Raw genomic sequence first — 20,651 nt, forward strand, 5'->3', positions numbered from 1 at the left:
AGCATGGAAAGCTATGCTTTGACATATTTAAGGAATTTACAAGATAATCCCATGCACATTTCCTCAAAATACCTACTCTGTTTAATAAAAGTTTATCAAATAAACTCACACACAGCCTCGAAAATATTTTTTTTTATTAGCAAGGCCAGTGATATTATCTGGCACCATCAATATCTCTTTCTTCTTTAAATATAATTGCCCTCCTTACTGTTACTAGAAAGCATATGGGTCATGTGTATGAAAGACAATCACAGCAGCAGCAACATATGTGAATTCTTGTTGTAATATCAAGTATTTCTGGAACTGATTTTCTTTTCTTGAATATGTAGTTTATTTATTTATCGTATTGGAAGCAAACCAAGCGTACAGTTGTAATGTACTCAAAGAACACCAAGTTTAAAAACTTGGCATTATACTAAATGTCCTTTGACCAGTAGCTGTCCACTTGAAGTGCCTCTGGTGTTGCTATAAGAAGGTCCTCCATTGTGCTTGTGGCAGGGCTCAGGCTGCATTGTAGTAGGTGGTCAGTGGTTTGCTCTTCTCCACACTCGCATGTCGTGGATTCCACTTTGTGGCCCCATTTCTTAAGGTTGGCTCTGCACCTCCTGGTGCCAGAGCGCAGTCTGTTCAGTGCCTCCCAAGTTGCCCAGTCTTTTGTGTGTCCAGGGGGAAGTCCCTCATTCGGTATCAGCCATGGTTTGAAGTTCCAGGTTTTAGCCTGCCACTTTTGGACTCTCGCTTGCTGAGATGTTCTTGCGAGTATCTCTCTAGACCTTAGAAAACTATTTCTTGATTTACGGCATTGGCGTGCTGGCTGATATCCGAAGAGAGGATGGGCCAAAGATACCATACTGCATTTTTGTAAAAGGCACACTCCCAAGAGATTAAAAGAGCCAGACAGGTATGATATAGACTGGCACATCTTTCTGCATCACTGGACCCGCCTGATAAGCTGTGGCTATGGAGGCTGTCTTGATGAGCCACTCTTTTTACATTTACCACCATACAACAGATTACCTGAACAGTCTCAAACTATGTAGAGATAAGAGTTAAATCCTGCAAGAAAACGGAATGCTACACATTTACAAAAAGTTCTTTATACTGCACACTTCAAATCAGTAAACTGCTTTCTCAGAGGAAAAAAAAATCACTCACAAAAAAGGAAAGTATCTTGTAGAATTCCCTAGAATTTCAGAATTTTTATTGGAATGAATTGAAAAATGTCAAATGAATTCCTTGGAGTTTCATGCCTCAGCTCTGAGACTGAAGGAACTCTTCCTTCCCAATAAACCCTGAACTCTTCCTACTTCAAGATCCAAAGGAGGCCACCAAGTGCTGCCAGCTCTTTCTTGTTAAAAGAGTTAATTATGCACCCTAAGGGGCTAGACAAGTGTGTATACTTTCGATAAGAGCTTATGAGAAACTCAAGATTACCTCCTTTACAGCTAGACCATCTCTTTTTAAGTTATACTGGCCAATTAAGGTAATATAACAGCTTTTATTGTTTTGCAAAAGAACGCTTCAAGCACAGAGGGCATGCTAATCAGACACAAATGGTGTCACGTCCAATTCCTAGACAATTCAAACCATGTTCTATAGAGCAGTTTCTTAAACTGTGGATCCTGACCCCAAATGGAGTCCCTGAGCTCAGTGTTGGAGTCATGAAAAAATTGACAACAGTAAAAGGTTTCTGGATGCCATCCATTTGCACACATCTGTTACCAACAACAAGTAATGTTTGAAGTGTACTCTGCAGAAGATGCTTCAGTGGTACTCCACAAAAAAGGAGAAACAGCCTGTTTAGTAAGCCTTCCAAATGCCAATTTGTTATCAGTTAAGCTTGATTTTTATACCTATTTTATTTATATACCTACCTATATACCTGGGGTCATGTCAAAACCTCTCAGGAGGAATGAGGTTACAAAAAAATAATAATCCTTCACAGAAAGAAGTTAAGAGTAGAAAAAGTTAATGCATTGCTATCTCCAGTGTCCAAAGTGATTTTTAGGAGAAGGGAGAAGCATCCATGTGGTGAGGTGATAGCAAGAAACTACATTGGGGGCTTACAAACTTCTACGGAAGTCAAAAGTGTAACCAGCTACATTTCAAATTAAGTTGGCCTGATTTAATGAATCTCTATTCAAAATGTTTAGCTCTACAAGTAGAAAGGGGATTATTCCACTAGAGCTGTCCAACTCTGAGTTGTTGTTTTTTTTCCGTGTCAGGACCGATTTGAGAAACTGAAAGTCGCTTCTGGTGTGAGAGAATTGGCTGACTGCAAGGACGTTGCCCAGGGGACGCCTGGATGATTTGATGTATTTATCTTCTTTGTGGGACGCTTCTCTCATGTCCCCGCATGAGGAGCTGGAGCTGATAGAGGGAGCTCATCCGCCTCTCCCCAGATTCGAACCTGCGACATGTCGGTCTTCAGTCCTGCCAGTACAAGGGTTTAACCCACTGCACCACCGGGGGCTCCTAACTCTGGTGAAAATATGTCGATAAGTGTTCTTATGCTGTTTTCACCAACCACGTCCCTTCAAATGAATTAGACTACAGATCCAATAATACAGCAACAGTGAGATGTGTATTTGGTCAGGAACCAAATTGTCTTAAGAATTTTAAATGCCACTGTAGTTAAACTAGAATCATAGCACTATAATTATATAATGTGATCCTAAACAAAACCATTATGTATTCTGGAATTCAGAAAGTCATTAAAGAGTTCTTCCTTTGCCATCATAATCCCAGCTGGCATTCAGAAGCACACAGCCCCTGACTGTAGATATGCCTTCATTCATATTTGCAAATAACTATTGTTGTGATCCTCCAGGAGTCTTGCATGATCCCCTTTTGAAATCTTCTGAGTCAATGGTAGTTTCTGTACAAGCATTTGTCATGTGAATACTATCAATCAACTGCACTTTGGCCCAGATCCTATATGTTGCTGGCAGACCAAAGAAAATATTAGCTCAAGTACTTTTGAAGGAGTTCAAGATGTCAAGCAAGAGACAACACAAGGGACCAATATAACTCCAGGTACAGAAGGCCATTATAAGTGTGATTCCAAACTTTTGTTCCATAATTGCGTCCTGAATCCTGAATCTATTGTGAATTGGGCTAATTGACAAGAGCACATTTCAATTTAATGAGAAGCGAGACAAGAGTTTCTATTCTACTTTGTTTGTTATCATAATCTTATTTTTAAAAGGTCTAAAATAAGGGAATTGCTCCAACATTTCAGATCATCTTGATTGCTCCTTTCAGATCTCTACGATATTTCTGAGATAAAGAAAAAGACCTGCACAAAATATCCTAGATGTGGCCTCAATGTAAGTCATATGAAAGTATTATGAAACTGGCAACTTTATTTCCAGTTCCTTTACTCACAATTCCCAGCATGCAATTTTCAATAGATTATCCCACCATTGTACCAATATCTCTTTTCCGGGTTGCCACTGTCATGTGAGGATCCATCAGTAGACGCAAGGCTTTGCTGTTTTTTTGTTACAATATGGGAGACAGTGGGCTCCTGTCCAAGAGGGTATTATTTGTGCACATTGCTCAATGCCCAGCAATCACGTCCAAACAGAGCCATGTCCATGTGTAAGTTGGACGTGCCAACCTACACATCATGCTGGCACAATGGCTTCTTCTGCTCTTAAAGACCTCTTAAAGACCTCTCTATAAAGCTGGGTACAATTAAACGAGTGGAAAGTTATGGGCAGTAAATCTGTCCAGAGTTTACTGCCCTTTCAAGATGTTAATTTCATATTTTTTTTCGAGGCTACAAGCTGGGCAAAGTGGCAGGACAGAAATAAGAGAAATGGTATCAGTTCGTGACGTTACCTCATTTTGAATCACACCATGAGTCTATGGTATAACTGACAATAGACAACAGCCCTCTGTGGAAGTCTTTCACAGCCCAATTCGCTAAAAATAAATTTAAGCAGAGATGTAAGAAAACTGAATTTTCTGCACACAAATTTCAGTGCCCCTTTCACAAAGACTCACTACCACTGAAAGGTAACAGGCATACAAATAGAGGAGCAGAAAATGATCAAACAATAGCCAAGTCAACTGAAAGGTCTGACTGTCTTTAAAGCTTGTTTTTATGTGAGTGCAGACAGTTTCTTTTTGTTTGGATTGCATGCCCAAGCTTATTTCAGATAATAAATTACCTGCAACAAGGTAAGATGTTTATTATAGTATGGTTTTGTTGAACTGTTGATTTAAAGATCCAGTCAACAAGACTAGAAAAATCTGGTCTGCACAATGATGTGCTAGACTCTGTGTGTGGCACCTTTCAAGTCAACAACTCTCACTGCAATCTGCAGCCTCTGTGACAGGTTAAGACTGGGAGGGAGAGTACAGTAAGCTGTAAGACACCAGCAATCCTTAGCACTTCTGTCAGAGCTAGTTCAATAGGATTTATTCAGAAAAACTAACTTTCTCCTCCTTTAAGTAACACACGAAAACAACAATTGATACTTCATCCAGAAGTCATTCCCAAAAAAAAAAAAAAGATCAACACATACAAACTCTGTAGGTTGACCATCCCTCATCCAGAATTCTGAAATCCAAAAGGCTCCAAAATCCAAAACTGACCACATTGGTAGCTGACACAGTGACATCTTTGCTCTCTTTTAGTTCCATACACACAAATTTTGTCTGTACGGAACTATTGTGCACAAAATTATTATTATATTGCATATGAAATACCTCCAGGTTATAATAATATAATAATAAACTTTATTTGTATACTGCCCTATCTCCCTAAAGGGACTCAGGGTGGTTTCCAACATATAAGGCAAACATTCAATTGCCAAAAAGAAAACTATACAGAACAATTACATCAAGACAAGCACATTAGACAAAACAAACCAACCTAATTTAACTTAATAAACAAAATGACAAAAAAGTAAAACCATCTGACAATACAAAAATCCTGCTAAAACACACACAACATTAAAAAAATTAAAACCAATGTTAGCTCCATCTGGTAAGGTTCAACAAACCAATACCCAGGATTACAAAAGGGACGTGGCCAACTATAAAAGAGCTGGGTAAAGGATAGTGCAAACAGCATATCATAGGGCCGGGGAAGTGGATAAAGTGCAAAACGAAGTACTATCTGGCAACCTTATCTCATCACCACCACCCTTCTTTGTAGTCAACTTGAAGGACTACCTGATTCTACATGAAGTTACTCAACCCCCATTTCAAAATGTAGATTAACTGCTTTGAACTGGATTATATGAGTCTACACTGCCACATAATTCAGTTCAATGCAGTTAATCTGCATTCAGAAACTGGATTAATTGGAAGTAGATGGGGTTTTAGGCAATAGAAGCTCAATTCAGGGCTTCACTCACATTGAATCAGCACTGGCTTAAATCCACTTCACCTCAGGAACATCCCAAACTTTTTTAATCAATTTGCCCGGGCCCACTTTGATCTTTGGCAAAATGCCCAAAGAACAGGGGTCCTCAAACTTTTTAGAACAGGGATCCTCAAACTTTTTAAACAGAGGGCCAGGTCACAGTCCCTCAAATTGTTGGAGGGTCGGGTCGCAATTTGAAAAAAAATGAATGAATTCCTATGCACACTGCACATATTTTATTTGTAGTGCAAAAACACTTAAAAACTATACAATAATTAAAATGAAGAACAATTTTAACAAATATAAACTTATTAGTATTTCAATGGGAAGTGTGGGCCTGCTTTTGGCTGATGAGATAGGATTGTTATAGTTGTTGTGTGCTTTCAAGTAGTTTCAGACTTAGGTTGACCCTGAGTAAGGGCTGGGTAAATGACTTTGGAGGGCTGTATCTGGCCCTTGGGCCTTAGTTTGAGGACCCCTGACCTAGAAGAATCCTCCACCTTGTGCGACTGTGGAGCAGAACAAACAACTCCGCATCTGTATGCTTGTCTACAATGTCCTGCCTCATGCACAGAGGAAGAATTTTTTAAAGATACAGACAATGCTGTCACCTGTTTTTGGTCAAAAATTATTTAGCCGCTTGTGCTCCTTCTATTTTTATCAGTTTTATACTTATTTATGCAATGGTTTTGACACAAAATAAAATTTTGATCACTCAAGTTTTTAAAAAATGTTGTTTGCCTAGAATTTGAAGCATATTTCCTTAGGTAACAATGGTTAACACCAGCACTGTTACAAAGAACTATAATAAAGGTCTGTCCTCTTTGCGCACTATGTTTTGTACCTTTGTGATATGCTGACTAATATATTATTAGCTCAGCCTTTCTGGATCCTTTTACTACAGAGGAAACCCTTGAAATGTTTTCTATAAAATCATCATTTTCCATAAATAAAAAATCAGCCAGGTCTCAAGGAACCCTCGCAGAAAAATATTACATCTATAGTGCATATTTTTCAAATCATGACAATATCTTGCTGAACCTCCACAAAACTCTCAACTAATCCTAGGGTTCAAGGGAACCCAGGGCTGAGAAATCCAGGATCAAGTGTTACCTAGTACTGGTTATTTTATATGTTTCAACTCTTTTATTATTGCATATATGAGTATTTATACTGATATTATTCCATGCTGAATCGCTCTCTCTCTCTCACACACAGCCAATACTCATTTCAGAAAAACGTATCTTATCATATTCTCCATTCCCGCAAACTATTGAGTTTCAGAGCACATGTGATTATTCCTCAGGACGACTTATCTCTGGCCTAGTCAGTATTTCTACATACTTACTATTGAGTAAACATAAATCATTCTAAGGGGACTCTTTGACCAATCTTGCTATTTATAGAACTTAGGGTTAAACTCAGCTTTTTCATCATTTAGACTGGTCTTGTGACTGAAATAAAAACTCATTACATTCAATGACTATATTTTTGGGGACAGCATTGGCAAACCAAGTTTGAACATTTCATATCAAACAAATTCATGGCATAAACTGACAGGTGATTTGGGCCCTCTCTACACTGCCATATAATCCAAACTATCAAAGCAGATAATCCACATTATCTATTTTTAACTGGATTATATGAGTCAAAGATAAAGGTTTCTCCTTGACATTAAGTCTAGTTGTGTCTGACTCTGGGGGGTGGTGCTCATCTCCATTTCTAAGTCGAAGCACCGACGTTGTCCGTAGACAGCACCAAGGTCATGTGGCCGGCATAACTGCACGGAGCACTGTTACCTTTCCATCAAAGCGGTACCTATTGACGTACTCACATTTGCATGTTTTGAACTACTAGGTTGGCAGAAGCTGGGGCTGACAGTGGGAGATCACCCCGCACCCCAGATTCAAACCATTGACCTTTCAGTCAGCAAGTTCAGCAGCTCAGCGGTTTAACCCGCTGTGCCACCAGGGGCTCTGCCATATAATCCTGTTCAAATCAGATAATCTCAATTTTATATGGCTTCGTAGAAGAGGCCTTGAAGGCACACACACACGCATACATATTCAATAGGACTCACTCTAATGGCAAGGCAATGTGTCTTAATTTGAAATAGACTGCACTGCCAATTACTGGTTTTCAAACAGTAGGTGGTTGAAAACTGCTATAAAATCTCTGATCCCTAATTACCAAAATGTACATATCTGGAAATCACTGTATTAAGCAGACATAACAACAAGTCTGCCTTTTAAAATAAATGTGCATCTAGTCCTGGAACCACCACTTTTCTGCCAAAAAATAGCTTTCCCAGAAGCCACAGAAACAGGTGACTCACCTTTTAAATAGGTCACAATGATCCTGACATAAAACACACATCTTTTTTTCCAAACTAGAAGTTGACTTTTAACCATTTCTGAGTCAGTTTTCGCTTTGTTAAGCATGTGGGCAACTTCTTAGCAACCCTGAGTGCTTTAGGGCAGGAAATGGACTTGATAAAGTTGCTCAAGCAGTAATTCTTTGAAATGAGCAAAATACACTGTCTGCCTATAGACTGTGAAATTGCTGAGGCATATTTTTACATGAGGATATGGACCACATAGTTCTTATGGAGGTTACAATTAATGCTTTGCCTGGAGAAGCCCTTGAGATAGGTATTGAGTCTACCAGTAATTTAAAACAAGCCAAAATATCCTCTGCTAATGAGCTTCCTTGAAGCAGAGGGCTGACGAAGATGGATTGCAATCCCCACCAGTCCCTGTCATTAAAACCAAGGGTGAGATCCTGCAAGATCTGGAGAACCACAGTTTGGGTAATTTTGGTCTTGCCACATGCCTCTGGGAAACTCTCAGAAACAGATGTTAGCAATGATGATGATGATAATCTCGCTTTTCTCTCTTGACCGAGACCTAAAGCAGCTCACAACATTAAAAAATGCAACTGTATCGTTTGTTTCCAAAAGATACCAATTTTAAAAAATGAGTGGCAGCGCATTGTTGGATAGCAATAAAAAATCATATACTGATCAAAACTATCAATATGTATCAAATCACTTTGGTAAAGAGCTTGGAAAATTGCGCTGTATAGCAAAGGAATGCATAGCCTCAACATAGTTTTTTTTTTTTTCAATTCCTGCAAAAGTTGTTTAGATTGAAAACAAGCTCCACAATCTAAAATCTATAAGGTATAAATTAAAAGTCACTGAAAATCACTGAAAACAGACAGCACTCAGAATAAAGATTTGACTCTGGACAGCTTATTTCTACTGTCCACTGTTTATATTTATTTGTTTGTTTTGTGTCAAAAACATTGCATAAATAAACAAGTATTAAACTGATAAAATAGAGGTAACACAAGCAGCTAAATAACTGTTATTGTCCATAGATGTACCACCTTTATTAATTGAGATTGTTGTTGTGGAGCAAGATATATGCTTGGGGTCTTAAAAAATAAGGCATCGGGCCTAACTAACAGACTAAACAGCAGGACAATTTAGTCTTTGGCCCTAAATACACTTTACCTGGAAATAAGTCCCACTGTAAATCAATTGGCCTTGAGTCCAAGTAAATACACTTCTGGAATGGGTTATAAAATGTCTTTAAGTCACATGTAAACAGTGGCCTGAGCCTAGCTGGCTTTTCCCAGAGTGCTCCCTTTCTATCTAGTCCCTTATAAAATCTGGGATGGAGTTCTTTGAAAGAGTTTGACTCACTCAACAGAAGGATAAGGAAGAGATTAGCAAGGGGGGGGGGGGGGGGTGGAGGAAGAAAGGGGCAAAATGTTATCATCTTTGTACAAATTAAACAGGAACATGGGTCATCCTGCCTCGCAACTCTGTTTGGTTTAGAGAAGGATTCCTTGCCTTCATTGATCTCACCTGCAATTACTGCCCAGGTTTGCTCTGGAAAAATACAATCGCATCAGCATTCTCCCAGGCGCTTCGGGGCAAAGGCCAGATGAACTAAACAGGAAGAGCCTTCTCTCTAAGGCAGCCCTTGGAACCGTGTGGTTTGAGTCCTGGACTCAAGACCTGGGATCAAATCTCTGCTCAGCCATGGACTTATGGCAAGGGGTCTTCTTGGGCCCCTTCCACACAATAAAATCCCACATTATCTGCTTTGAAAGGGTGATATGACAGTGTGGACGCAGATAACCCAGTTCAAAGCAGATATTATGGGATTTTCTGCCTTGATATTCTGGGATAAAGGGCTGTGTGGAAGGGCCCTTGGAAGTACTGTCGAAGGCTTTCATGGCAAGAATCACTGGGTTGTTGTAGGTTTTTTTGGGCTATATGGCCATGTTCTGGAGGCATTCTCTCCTGACATTTCACCTGCATCTATGGCAAGCATCCTCAGAGGTAGTGAGGTCTGTTGAAACTAGGAAAAAGGGTTTATATATCTGTGGAATGACCAGGGTAGGACAAAGGACGTCTGCTGGAGCTAGGTGTGAATGTTTGAACTGACCACCTTGATTAGCATTTGATGGCCTGGCAGTGCCTGGGGCCATCTTTTGTTGAGAGGTGACATCTAATAAATTATTTATTTATTTATTTATTTCCTATATTTATACCCCATCCTTCTCCCCCACAAAGGGTGGCCTCTCTCTCTCTCTCTCTCTCTCTCTCTCTCTCTATATATATATATATATATATATGCAGTTTGACACCCTCATGGCTCAACACTGTGGGATCGTGGGAGTCGTAGTTTTACAAGGTTTCTCTGCCCAAGAGTACTGGTGCCCCCAATAATTTAATTTATTTATTTAAACCTTTTATCCTGATCTTCTTTATCTCCATAGAGGGACTCAGACCAACCAACTACAAATTCCAGGATTCTATAGCAATAAGTCCTGGCAGTTAAAGTGGTGTCAATCTACATTAATTCTATATGATATATAATAGTAATACATCACACAGTCCTAGACACTTGGGATGTGTCTGATATGTGATCAAATACAAAAGCCAGCATAGTGATCTTGTTTGCTGTGTACTAATCTTGATATGTATAAATAATAAAAAATAACATAATAATAAAACGTTGTTTCTAGACCGTCCTCTCTTCCTGAGGGAACTCAGGGCAGTTTACACACACAAAAAGGCTAGCATTCAATGACTCGAGTGAGTACAAATATATCAAAATAATACACAATAAAGCAACAGTAATAACAGTGAGCTTACGATGAAGAATTGAACATTGTGATAAAAATAAAACAATTCAATAAGGCATAGCTAACTAAAACATAAGTAAACATTACAATAAATACTCTAAATGCAGTCAGGTTTGCCTTGGGTAAGTCACACTCTCTCGGCCTCAGTGGGGGGCAAAAGCAATCCCCCTCTGAATGAATCTTGCCAAAATAAAACCCCATGATAGGGTCAAAATAAATCAGAACAGACTTCAAGGCACATAAAAAAATGATATCCTCTTCCAGAGCTAAGCAATGAGAGTGCTCTGGGGCAACAACTTCCCAAACTTTGCTGGGGAGGCAGTACTGTCTAAACATTGGGGGACAGGCAGGATTAAAAAACAATCAATGTATACAGGAAATCAATAAATACAACAGTGTCCTGGTTTAGCTGACTAGTGTTACGTGTCGGTTTTACTTGGTGGTGCCAAAAACTCCTTAAAAAAGCAGGCTCCAATGCAGGGATCAACTCATTGCAAGACAAGGAAGGAAATGCCAGTTAACTGTTCCTCTTAACCACATTAAAAAAACTTTTCCTCTATAAGCAGGGGACGCTGCAAACAAAGAGTGCGTCTACACTGGAGTCTTAATGCAGCCTGATACCACTCTGTGCAAGGGAATCCTGAGAGTAGCAGTTTGCTAAAGTACCAGCACATCCTGGGAGTTGTAGTTTACCAAGGTCTTCTGCCTTGGGAAACTACAACCAGAGGACTGTTGACCTGGGGAACCTGCTCCAGTCACCTCTTGGGATCCCCGGGAGCAAACAGGCCATCCTGGCCCCTTGGCATTATGGGATTTATAGTTTTCTGCACTCAGATGAATGGACCCTGACCCTCAGCGCTTGCAATGATCCCAGTATGAACCCAATGAGTGCTGGGGTCCCACCAAACTACACATCCCAGGACTCTTGACAGAGAGGGCTGAAGCCCTTGGGGAAACTATACATCCCAGAATTCCATATAATTGAGCCATAGAGGTCAAATTGTATAGCAGATGCTCCCCTTGCCTCGAGAGGCTCTAGCCCTTTGATTCCTCCCTCTGGGGTCTCTGTACACGCGTTGGATGGCTATCAACCCTATTCACACGAACAACCAAACACGTGTACACCCCTAAGTGGCATTTAGCTAAATACAAACTCACTCCCTCCCCCGAAATAAGGTTCATTTTGCCCCCCTCGCCCTTAATATACCATTCATACCCTCACAGATAATGAAACCAAACCAATAAAAGGCCCTTTCGCCTTTTCTCTCACCTCAATGCCACTTCCAGCAGCGCCTGTCCCACTCCATGGCTCCGCAGGAACACCAAGCCCCGCCCCCTCGCTCACCCTCTATGGGACTTTGCGGGAAGAGAGCGGCCACTTCCGCCATTGACGGCGCGCCCCCTGGTGGAGCCCCGCCTAAAGGACACTGTTGTGCCGCCCTGCAGCTGGGAAAAGAGGCTTCAGCACTGGGGCAGTCATAGAGCTAGGAAATTATAGAGGTACGCATTTTCCAAGTGAAGTGAAACTTAGGCTCACTGTATTAGCTGAGAAAGGAAGTGGGAAGTTATAGGTTTCTTATTCTTCTAACTCTGATTCTTATTCCTTGTGCCTCTCAATTTCCTGAATTCATTGGCCTTTGGATGCCACTCACCCCCCAGCCAAGGCAGTGTATAGTCCTTGGAGATTTCAGGTGCATCCACACTGCAGAATTAATGCAGTTTGACACCGCTTTAACTGCCATAGCTCATTGCTGTGGGATCTGTAGTTGGATATGTCACCAGTTCTCTTTGGCAAAGAACCTTTTTTCATGCTATAATAGGCTCAGTCCTAATTGGGGCTCCTACCTTGAAATATTAATTACTATTTTTGTAATCGTATTTCCCTCCCCCCCCCCCCTCCCAAGATCAGGACTTGACTCAGCTTGCAAAAAATTATAAAGATATCCTCTGAGGGTCCTTCCACACAGCCATATAACCCAGACTATCAAGGCAGGAATCCCCACATTATCTGCTTTGAACTGGAATATATGGCAGTGTGGACTCAGATATCCCAGTTCAAAGCAGATATTGTGGGATTTTCTAACTTGATATTCTGGGTTATATGGCTGTGTGGAAGGGCCCTAAAACAGTGGTTTCCATACCTTTCAGAAGACATTTATTTTCAATAGAACCCTAACTATTTCTGATTTTTAAAAATAAAAATAAAAATATATATTCTGGTTAATTTTATGCTCATTCAAATACGTCTCTCAAATTGTAGCAGGTAGTTTGGAGGGGAAAATGTGCTCTTGATATTTTGTTAATAGTATCCCAATATTCCAAATGTCTTCCATCTCAAAACCCGTTCAGGAAATACAAAAATTCAAAAAATAAATGTGGAAAAAACACTGTGTGAGTCACTCTTGTTCAGATGGCAAATAAAATGTGGAAGGATGAAGCCAGTAACTAAATACCTTAAAGCAATATCTGTAGCACAAAATAGTAACTACGAAGACGATAAATCAAATAGCTGGTCTCATGTGGTTTTATTCTAAAATCCATTTTAATAATAATAATAATAATAATCTTTATTTATACCCCGCCACCATCTCCCCATAGGGGACTCGGAGCGGCTTACATGAGGCCAAGCCCAGCGACACATTACAGCAACATAAAATATAAACAACAAAATAACATCACAATAAAATAAATAAACCAATCAAGTAAAATAAACAGTACAAAATAACATAATGGAAAATAAAACACAGTGGATGGGCCAAATGCATGACATAAAATTATAAAAACCCTGGATGAGATAGCAATTAAAATTTTGATTTTAAATATTATTTTAATTTTGATTTTAAAGATTGTTTGTGGAATCCCTATTATACTTTTGTGGAACCGTAGGGTTCTGTGGAACACAGTCTGGGAACCGCTGCTCTCATATTACACAAGATACAGGGCCCTTCCACACAGATATTCCACCCTGAATATCAAGGCAGAAAATCCTACAGTATCTGCTTTGAACTGGGTTATCTGAGTCCACACTGCTATATATTCCAGTTCAAAGCAGATAATGTGGGATTTTATTCAGCTGTGTAGAAGGGGTCCCAGAAGCTAAAACATGAGTAAAGAAATAAAATATTAAAATCAGGTTAAAACACACATCATTAAAACACATACATGTACCAGTGCAACAATGGACAATATCCAGTGTGGTCTGTAAAGTGGGCCTTGTGTGGCTGCTTGACAAATACCTGTCAGAATAGAGAATTCTGCACTTGTCTATGAAAAGAAAGTACGCAGGGTGTAAGTCAAATTTCTCCAGTTTGGGAGTTCCTGATCCTGGGTGCAGCCATTGAGAAAGCCTTGCCCTGTGTTTTATCATCATCATCATCATCATCATCATCATCATTTATTACACTGTCAAGCATGGATATGTTTTGGAAGACAACTTCAGGGGATCTCTAGAAGATGCAGATGTAAGGCTGAACACTAGATGGTGCTAAGTAGTGGCCTGAGAAGCAAAAAATGCTGAGTAGTTTTAGGACTTCATCAGATGGACTTCATCCACTTTGAGCAGAAAGTCTCTTTTCCCTATTGGTTTCCAAAACAAAGTGGTGCACTTTGCAAGTTGAGAAGGAAGGAAAGAAGCAAGGCTTCCTTGTTCCTTTGAGAGGCTGTGTTACCAGAGCTGTACTCCATTAACTGTTATCCTGATTTGCACTTTAAGTGCATTGAAAGAAGTGGTTTTAAAAGTGTGCTGGTCTCCTTGAAATGGGCGGAGACAATGTGATGGGAACTGAAGAAAATGATTGAGCCAGAAAGGAGAAAATGTAATCTTTCATGATGGGGAGGGATGAGTAAATTCTCCATCTTCTTTAAAGATGGAATGCAAAAAACAAAACAAAAAGATGATTCCACCTGCTTTCTCTCCTTGTGGGTTTTTTATGTATGTCAGGAGTGATTTGAGAAACTGCAAGTCGCTTCTGGTGTGAGAATTGGTCATCTGCAAGGACGTTGCCCAGGGGACGCCCGGATGTTCCTTATGGGAGGCTTCTCTCATGTCCCCCGGATGGAGCTGACAGAGGCAGCTCATCCACGCTCTACCCAGATTCGAACCTCCGATCTGTTGATCTTCTCCGATCTGTTGATCTGAAGGGTTTAACCTGCCAGCACAAGGGTTTAACCTGCCGGCACAAGGGTTTAACCCATTGCACCACTGGGGCTCCTTGTGGGATGAGGTCCTTAAAGTAAAAACCATGTTTAGACTAAAAACTAAAAGAAACAGAATGGACAAGGGGTTGAAAGTGTGGTATTATTTAAATTTGTTAAAACAACAGAATATCAAAATGATTACTTTTTTACAGTTTATTATCCATGGGTTCTGTATCTGCTAATTAAGCCAACCACAGATCAAAAATAATTATACTGACTAACATATATTTGGTGCCTCAAATGTTAGAGCTGTTTCTGGGTATATTTGACATGCTGATTCCAAAAAATAACACCGGTTTTCCTCTATCAACTCTAGTATTTGAGATACAGAACACATGCCATATACTAGTCACCATGTGCTTGCCCATAGAAAATCATGATAACCATATTGAAGAGAGTAGAGCTAATGTGGTCTATCCAAAGCAATTTTCTGAATCAGCACCCCAAATAACCCCAAGAACAGACCTAAAAACCAAGACACCAAGAAAAAAAATTAGTTGGGCTGCACTTATTATATTTATTTATATGCCTCTGTTTTATATACTGAGGCTCAAAACAGTGAACCATGGTAAAAACAATGCAATATTTCTACCAGATGAACCTGTGAGTGTCAGGGGACATAGAATCATAGAATCAAAGAGTTGGAAGAGACCTCATGGGCCATCCAGTCCAACCCCCTGCCAAGAAGCAGGAATATTGCATTCAAATCACCCCTGAGAAGGACCTCCCAACTGATCTTAAAGCACAGGCTGGTCCGTAAGGGAAAATATGGACCTTCAAATAACCTGAACCTCAGGTGGCACTACAGAGTTTGAATTGTGTTCATAAATGAATCAGCTAAAATTAAATGCCTTCTTCACTTCTGCAAACATTTGGTGCTTGAAATCTGTTTATTTCCCCTTGTCTCATGATGTACAGACATTGCTGCTCTGGAAGATTGAGTTTGCTATCAGTGTTACTTTTGATGCTTATTAATATCCTTTTGAAGTTGAGCTTTTTATATATGAAGAGGCTGCCCACATATCACTGGTGATGTTACCCAAAACACTGCTTCTTAAACTGAGTCCCAGCCCCAAACGGGGTCTTCTTTGCTCAATGTTGGGGTCACAAAAAATTAGCAATAGTAAAAGATTTCTGGATGCCACCCATTTACACGACTCTTTTAGCAACAACTTGCAGTGTTTACAGTGGTCTCTGCAGAAAAGGCTTCAGCTATACGTCATAAAAAGGAAAATCAGCCTGTTTAGTAAGCCTTATAAATGCTGTTTTATCAATAATGTTTGAACTTTATACCTATTCCATATACTGAGGGTCACGTAAACATTTATTGGGCCAAGAGGCGTCGTGAACCCATCTCACGCCACAATGGACATTATTAAATATTTGATTCAAAACCTTCATTGCTCTTTTGGCGGTCAGGTGGTCACAATTCATCTCTGTACCTTTCAAATTCAACCCATGTTTCAACCATTAATAACTTGATTGATGACTTTATTCCTTATTCTGAGGAACAAGTTTACAGTTGGAGGGAAACCTAAGATTTTTTTAAACAATAGTTGACACTTTAAATGTATAATCCAGTTAAATGTGTATTTTAGAGTTCTAATTTTTAAAGAATGCCACTTTTTGCTTCTCCGAGGATGATATTTACACCTGGATTTATTTCATTTCCCTTCCAGCTTCCTTCTATAGGACTGAAAACAACATGAATGAAGATTCCCAGCTGATCCCACTCCAAGCAATAGCCAAATCCAAATTGGATTTACTTAGAATAATGGCTGCATAAGATGCCACGTTCTGGAGTCAGTAAATTCACAAAGGCAGAAAATATAGAGAGTAAGTTGTGGGCTGTTATTAATCAAGGAAATCAAAAGAAAAAGAAGCAAGGTTATTCTCACCGTTTTGTTAAAGGAGAAATGTCATAAATAGTGTTTGCACCTGCTCTGCAAGGAGTAAAAAAGTGGGACCCCTGTGCCATTTTCCATCTATCCAACCTAAGAGGATTGATCGGTAAGGGCCAGCAAAGAATACGGCATCCTTGAGTGCATCTACAGTGTAGAATTATTGCAGTTTGGCACCACTTTCACTGCCATGGCTCAATGCTATGGAATCCTGGGAGTTGTAGTTTGCTAAGGCACCAGCACTCTGGCAGAGAAAGCCAACACCTTGTGAATTGCAACTCTCATAGTATTGAGCCATGGCAGGTCAAGTAGTGTCAAAATGCATTCATTCTACAGTGAAGATGCACCCCTTCTCTCTTTAACAGCTGGACACTTCATGTCCTTTCTGTAGCTGTTTATACAGCTAAACTAATTGGTCATCAAGTGCATACATTCCATATGAGAGACTACTGTAATGTATCAACCATGCAAATAACCAGAGCTGAGCAAAACCCTTGTGCCAAGCTGAATACTATAGCAGAAGCCCACATCTGCATGAGAGAGATAGAAGACTTTGTCTCAGTTTGGGCTTCTCTTTGCAGCCCAAATTTTTAAAAAATAAAGTACTTACCCAGTTCACAATTCGATGAGGGAGGCTGTTTGATAGGCATTATATAGAGTTAACTACTTACTCCACAGCTCCCACCACACAACGTGAAAAGCCCAACTCCTCTTTCATTATATATACAGACAAGTGTCCCAGATTGATAAGGACTTTGTGGACTTGCCCTTTCTCAGGGCTGGTAATGGGCAGGGTGGTTTTAAATTTCTGAGAAACCAATTATACCTTTGCTTGTGTTTTTTTAAAGACGTACACACCATTTTCTAGTTCCCTGAAAATTATTATATAACTGACTTAATTGGGAATCGATTGGGCACAAGGGACTTTGTTCCTAGATCTGACAGCCCTGGACTTGGACACAGCAGGACTGTGACTGGACACCTGTAACTGATATGGGGCAGGAGCTTTAAAAACCCTTTCATTATACCTGAGGCAGCATTCCAATTATTTGTGTATGAGATAGCACTGGATTGGACTGGTTTGTTTGTGGGTGGGTTTTCTCTTTTCTCACTCATTAAGATCAGAACTTGGCACCACTTGACATTTTCCATAGCAGATAAGTCCCATTAGGCAGATCAATATAATACAAAGTGCATCACAATCACTGCTGATTCGAATGGCTCATGAAGACTTCATTTGTCAACCATCTGACTTGAGGACTTCCAACAGCCAGTCTCTTGAGTTCTGGTCTTTGCTTTTGATAAGCAAAGCCAAACACATAAAAGGTCCACAACCATGATACGCCTAGTTGGCCAAATGATCTGTGACCTCATTGGAAACCAAGTATGGGTGCATGGTCACAGAATCATAGAGTTGGAAGAGACCTTGTGGACCATCCAGTCCAACCTCCTGCCAAGAAGCAGGAAAAGCACATTCAAAGCACCCCCGACAGATAGCCATCCAGCCTGTTTCTATTAAACATCCCCTCAATTGACCCAGTACACTAACTGGAAGTTGCAGTTGCTTGGTACATGACAGAGAATCTTCTATGGCCATTTTAAGATGTGAGGGTGGTGGTGGTAGAGTAGTATTTGAAAACATATGGAACAGGGCATAGAGATACATTGCATCTTCCTTGCAATTCTGTGTAGTGAGGATCAGCTTACTCTACTTCAGGACTAAACAGATTTTATTCTCTCTGCAATGTGGGCATGGCAGTCTTGACCCTCTGTTGTTGGGTTACATTACTGATAGCCCCTTAACATTAGTCATGCTGGTTCTGCCTTCTGGGACTTGAAGTCTTACCCTGCTGAATCATAGAGCTGAAAGAGAACACAAAGACCATCCAGCCCAACCTTCTTCTACCATGCAGAAACTCGCAATGAAAACACTCTTGAAAGATGACCATGAAGTCTCTGCTTGCAAGCCTCAAGGAGGAAACTCCAAGGTAGCATATTCCACTGCCAAACAGCTCTTAGTGTTAGGGTGTTTTTCTTAATGTGTAGTGGTGTCACTTTTCCTGCATTTAGAATCCATTGTTCTAGTCTTTACAGCAGTATTGCCTGAGTCACCTCCTCATTGTGACATCCTTTCACATATTTAAATATGGATCTTATCTTCCTTCTCAGCCTTCTTTTTTCAAAGTTAAACATATCCACTTGGTTCAGGCTGCTTCCCTGTGCTCCTCTGAAAATAAACCTAACTCAAATAAATGAGATTAACCTCTGAGTAGATAGGGGGCAGGATTTGCAATGTAAATTACCTGTGCACAGAGCTAGATCCAGTAGTTGTAGGGGGAAACTGAGACTAGATCAATAACACGACCAGCAGTAACTATTTACTGTATCCCTCTTCTCTTGAGCTGGTCACTGACCGTAATAAAGTGAACTTGAACCTGAACGATTTACAAATCTTGTGAGCGGGGAGAGATGCGAGTTTCTGTTACAAAAAATTGTAACTATTATGTTACAATAGTTAGCATATTTATACCCACCATTTATTCCAGCATAAATCTCGGGTGGTCTCCCAACAAAGGACATACCTGCTTAGCTAAAATATGAGATCTGAGCCATACTGTAGAACTGGATGGTTTTTTTCCTCCTTGGAGAAGAAATAGTTCTTCAGTTGGTTTAATAGGAATATTTGATTCTCCTGTGTTTTTTCATCTTTGAAAGGACTTTCAGTCATGTGTATGTGCCCTGTCCCCTACTGGACTATACTCAAGCAATTGCCATAAAACTGTCCCCCACCCCACTAATACACACTTGTTTTACTTGTCTAGTAAATAAAATCAACTATAGATCTCTAAAATTAAATGAAGAATTGGAAGAAGACAAGAATGACCTTTCCCCATAGGTTGAGAAGTTTCCTGATGACTTGACCACAAACAGTAAAGTTCTCCCAGTTTCCCTGGTTCAGCAGTTCTTATAATTATATCAGCAGGGAATCTCTCTTGACTTCTATGAAGACGTGACAGACGCTATACCTCCAATGTCTGGAGGGCCAGAATAAAGGTCAAAATAAAAGATAACTGTGCGGTTTACTTAAAGGGAAATGCAATAAGATTCTGATTACCTGAGGTGAGAAATGAGATTATTTTTATTGTTATCGCAATCATATGCTCATTTGCTTGGGAGTATGCTCAGTTGAAACCGAATAAGCCTTATTTTTAGTCGATGTGTTGATTGTCAGCCACATTTCTGTTCTTCCCATCTGCCAATAAATTTAGGGAGCAGATTCTGTAAGTTGTATGTCATAAGAAGAAAAGGGCAATACCACCTCAGAGTATTCCTTGCTTAAGAAAAGCCTGTGGAATTAATGGAGTCACAATAAGTTGACAGGCTATTTGAATGCATGCACATGAGTCTTTTGAACTGCCTTCCAATATGGTTGAATCCTGCAAGCCTGAACTCTGTCCTCTAAGTGTCCCCTTTCACATCAGATTCAAATAATCAGGCCTTGCACTTGAAACTCCTTTGTTATCTTTGCTGCGCACACTGCATTATTCTATGCTTCCTCCCTTTTGACCCTCTCATCTCAGCCTGTCCTTTCACTCCTTATGGCGCAACCATGACTTTCTCTCACCACTTTACCAGCCCTCTTCCATCTTCATTTTCCCTCCCAATTCATCCTACTGCAGAACCATTCTGGGGTCAACCTATTCAGCAGTTCAACTGCACAACCATCTTCCCTAGACAGTGGCAAGATATTTGAACCAGGTTTATCATAAGCGATCACTCATGGCCGAATCTGATTGTCTTCCAAGGTTAGAGTCTTGAGGTTGGGTCTGTGAAGACCTTTTATGGATCCACGTGGTCAGTAAGAACTCCCTGACCAAACTTTGTACTAAATGTCCTTAGAAGCACTTTATTTATGGTTTGTGCAATTGAATCCTCCCTCATTCTCGGATTCTCATCCTGATAATTTATATTGTCCTATCTCCCAGTTTTAAAAATTTTAACCTTGAATG

The 20,651-nt window shown here is 40.1% G+C and overlaps 1 protein-coding gene across 3 annotated transcripts in view; it reads right to left on the bottom strand.

Moving 5' to 3' along the window:
- SLC11A2 (solute carrier family 11 member 2) overlaps positions 1 to 11,888 on the bottom strand; it is a 71,148-nt gene extending 59,260 nt beyond the window's left edge. For all 3 annotated transcript variants that reach the window (XR_010909290.1, XM_060762815.2, XM_060762813.2), the window contains exon 1: positions 11,814 to 11,888. The gene's annotated coding sequence lies outside the window, so the exon portion shown is untranslated. The remainder of the gene's footprint in view (positions 1 to 11,813) is intronic.
- Positions 11,889 to 20,651: the final 8,763 nt, after the last annotated feature.

Source organism: Anolis sagrei, chromosome 2, assembly GCF_037176765.1.
Source record: "Anolis sagrei isolate rAnoSag1 chromosome 2, rAnoSag1.mat, whole genome shotgun sequence".
NCBI lineage: Eukaryota > Metazoa > Chordata > Lepidosauria > Squamata > Dactyloidae > Anolis > Anolis sagrei.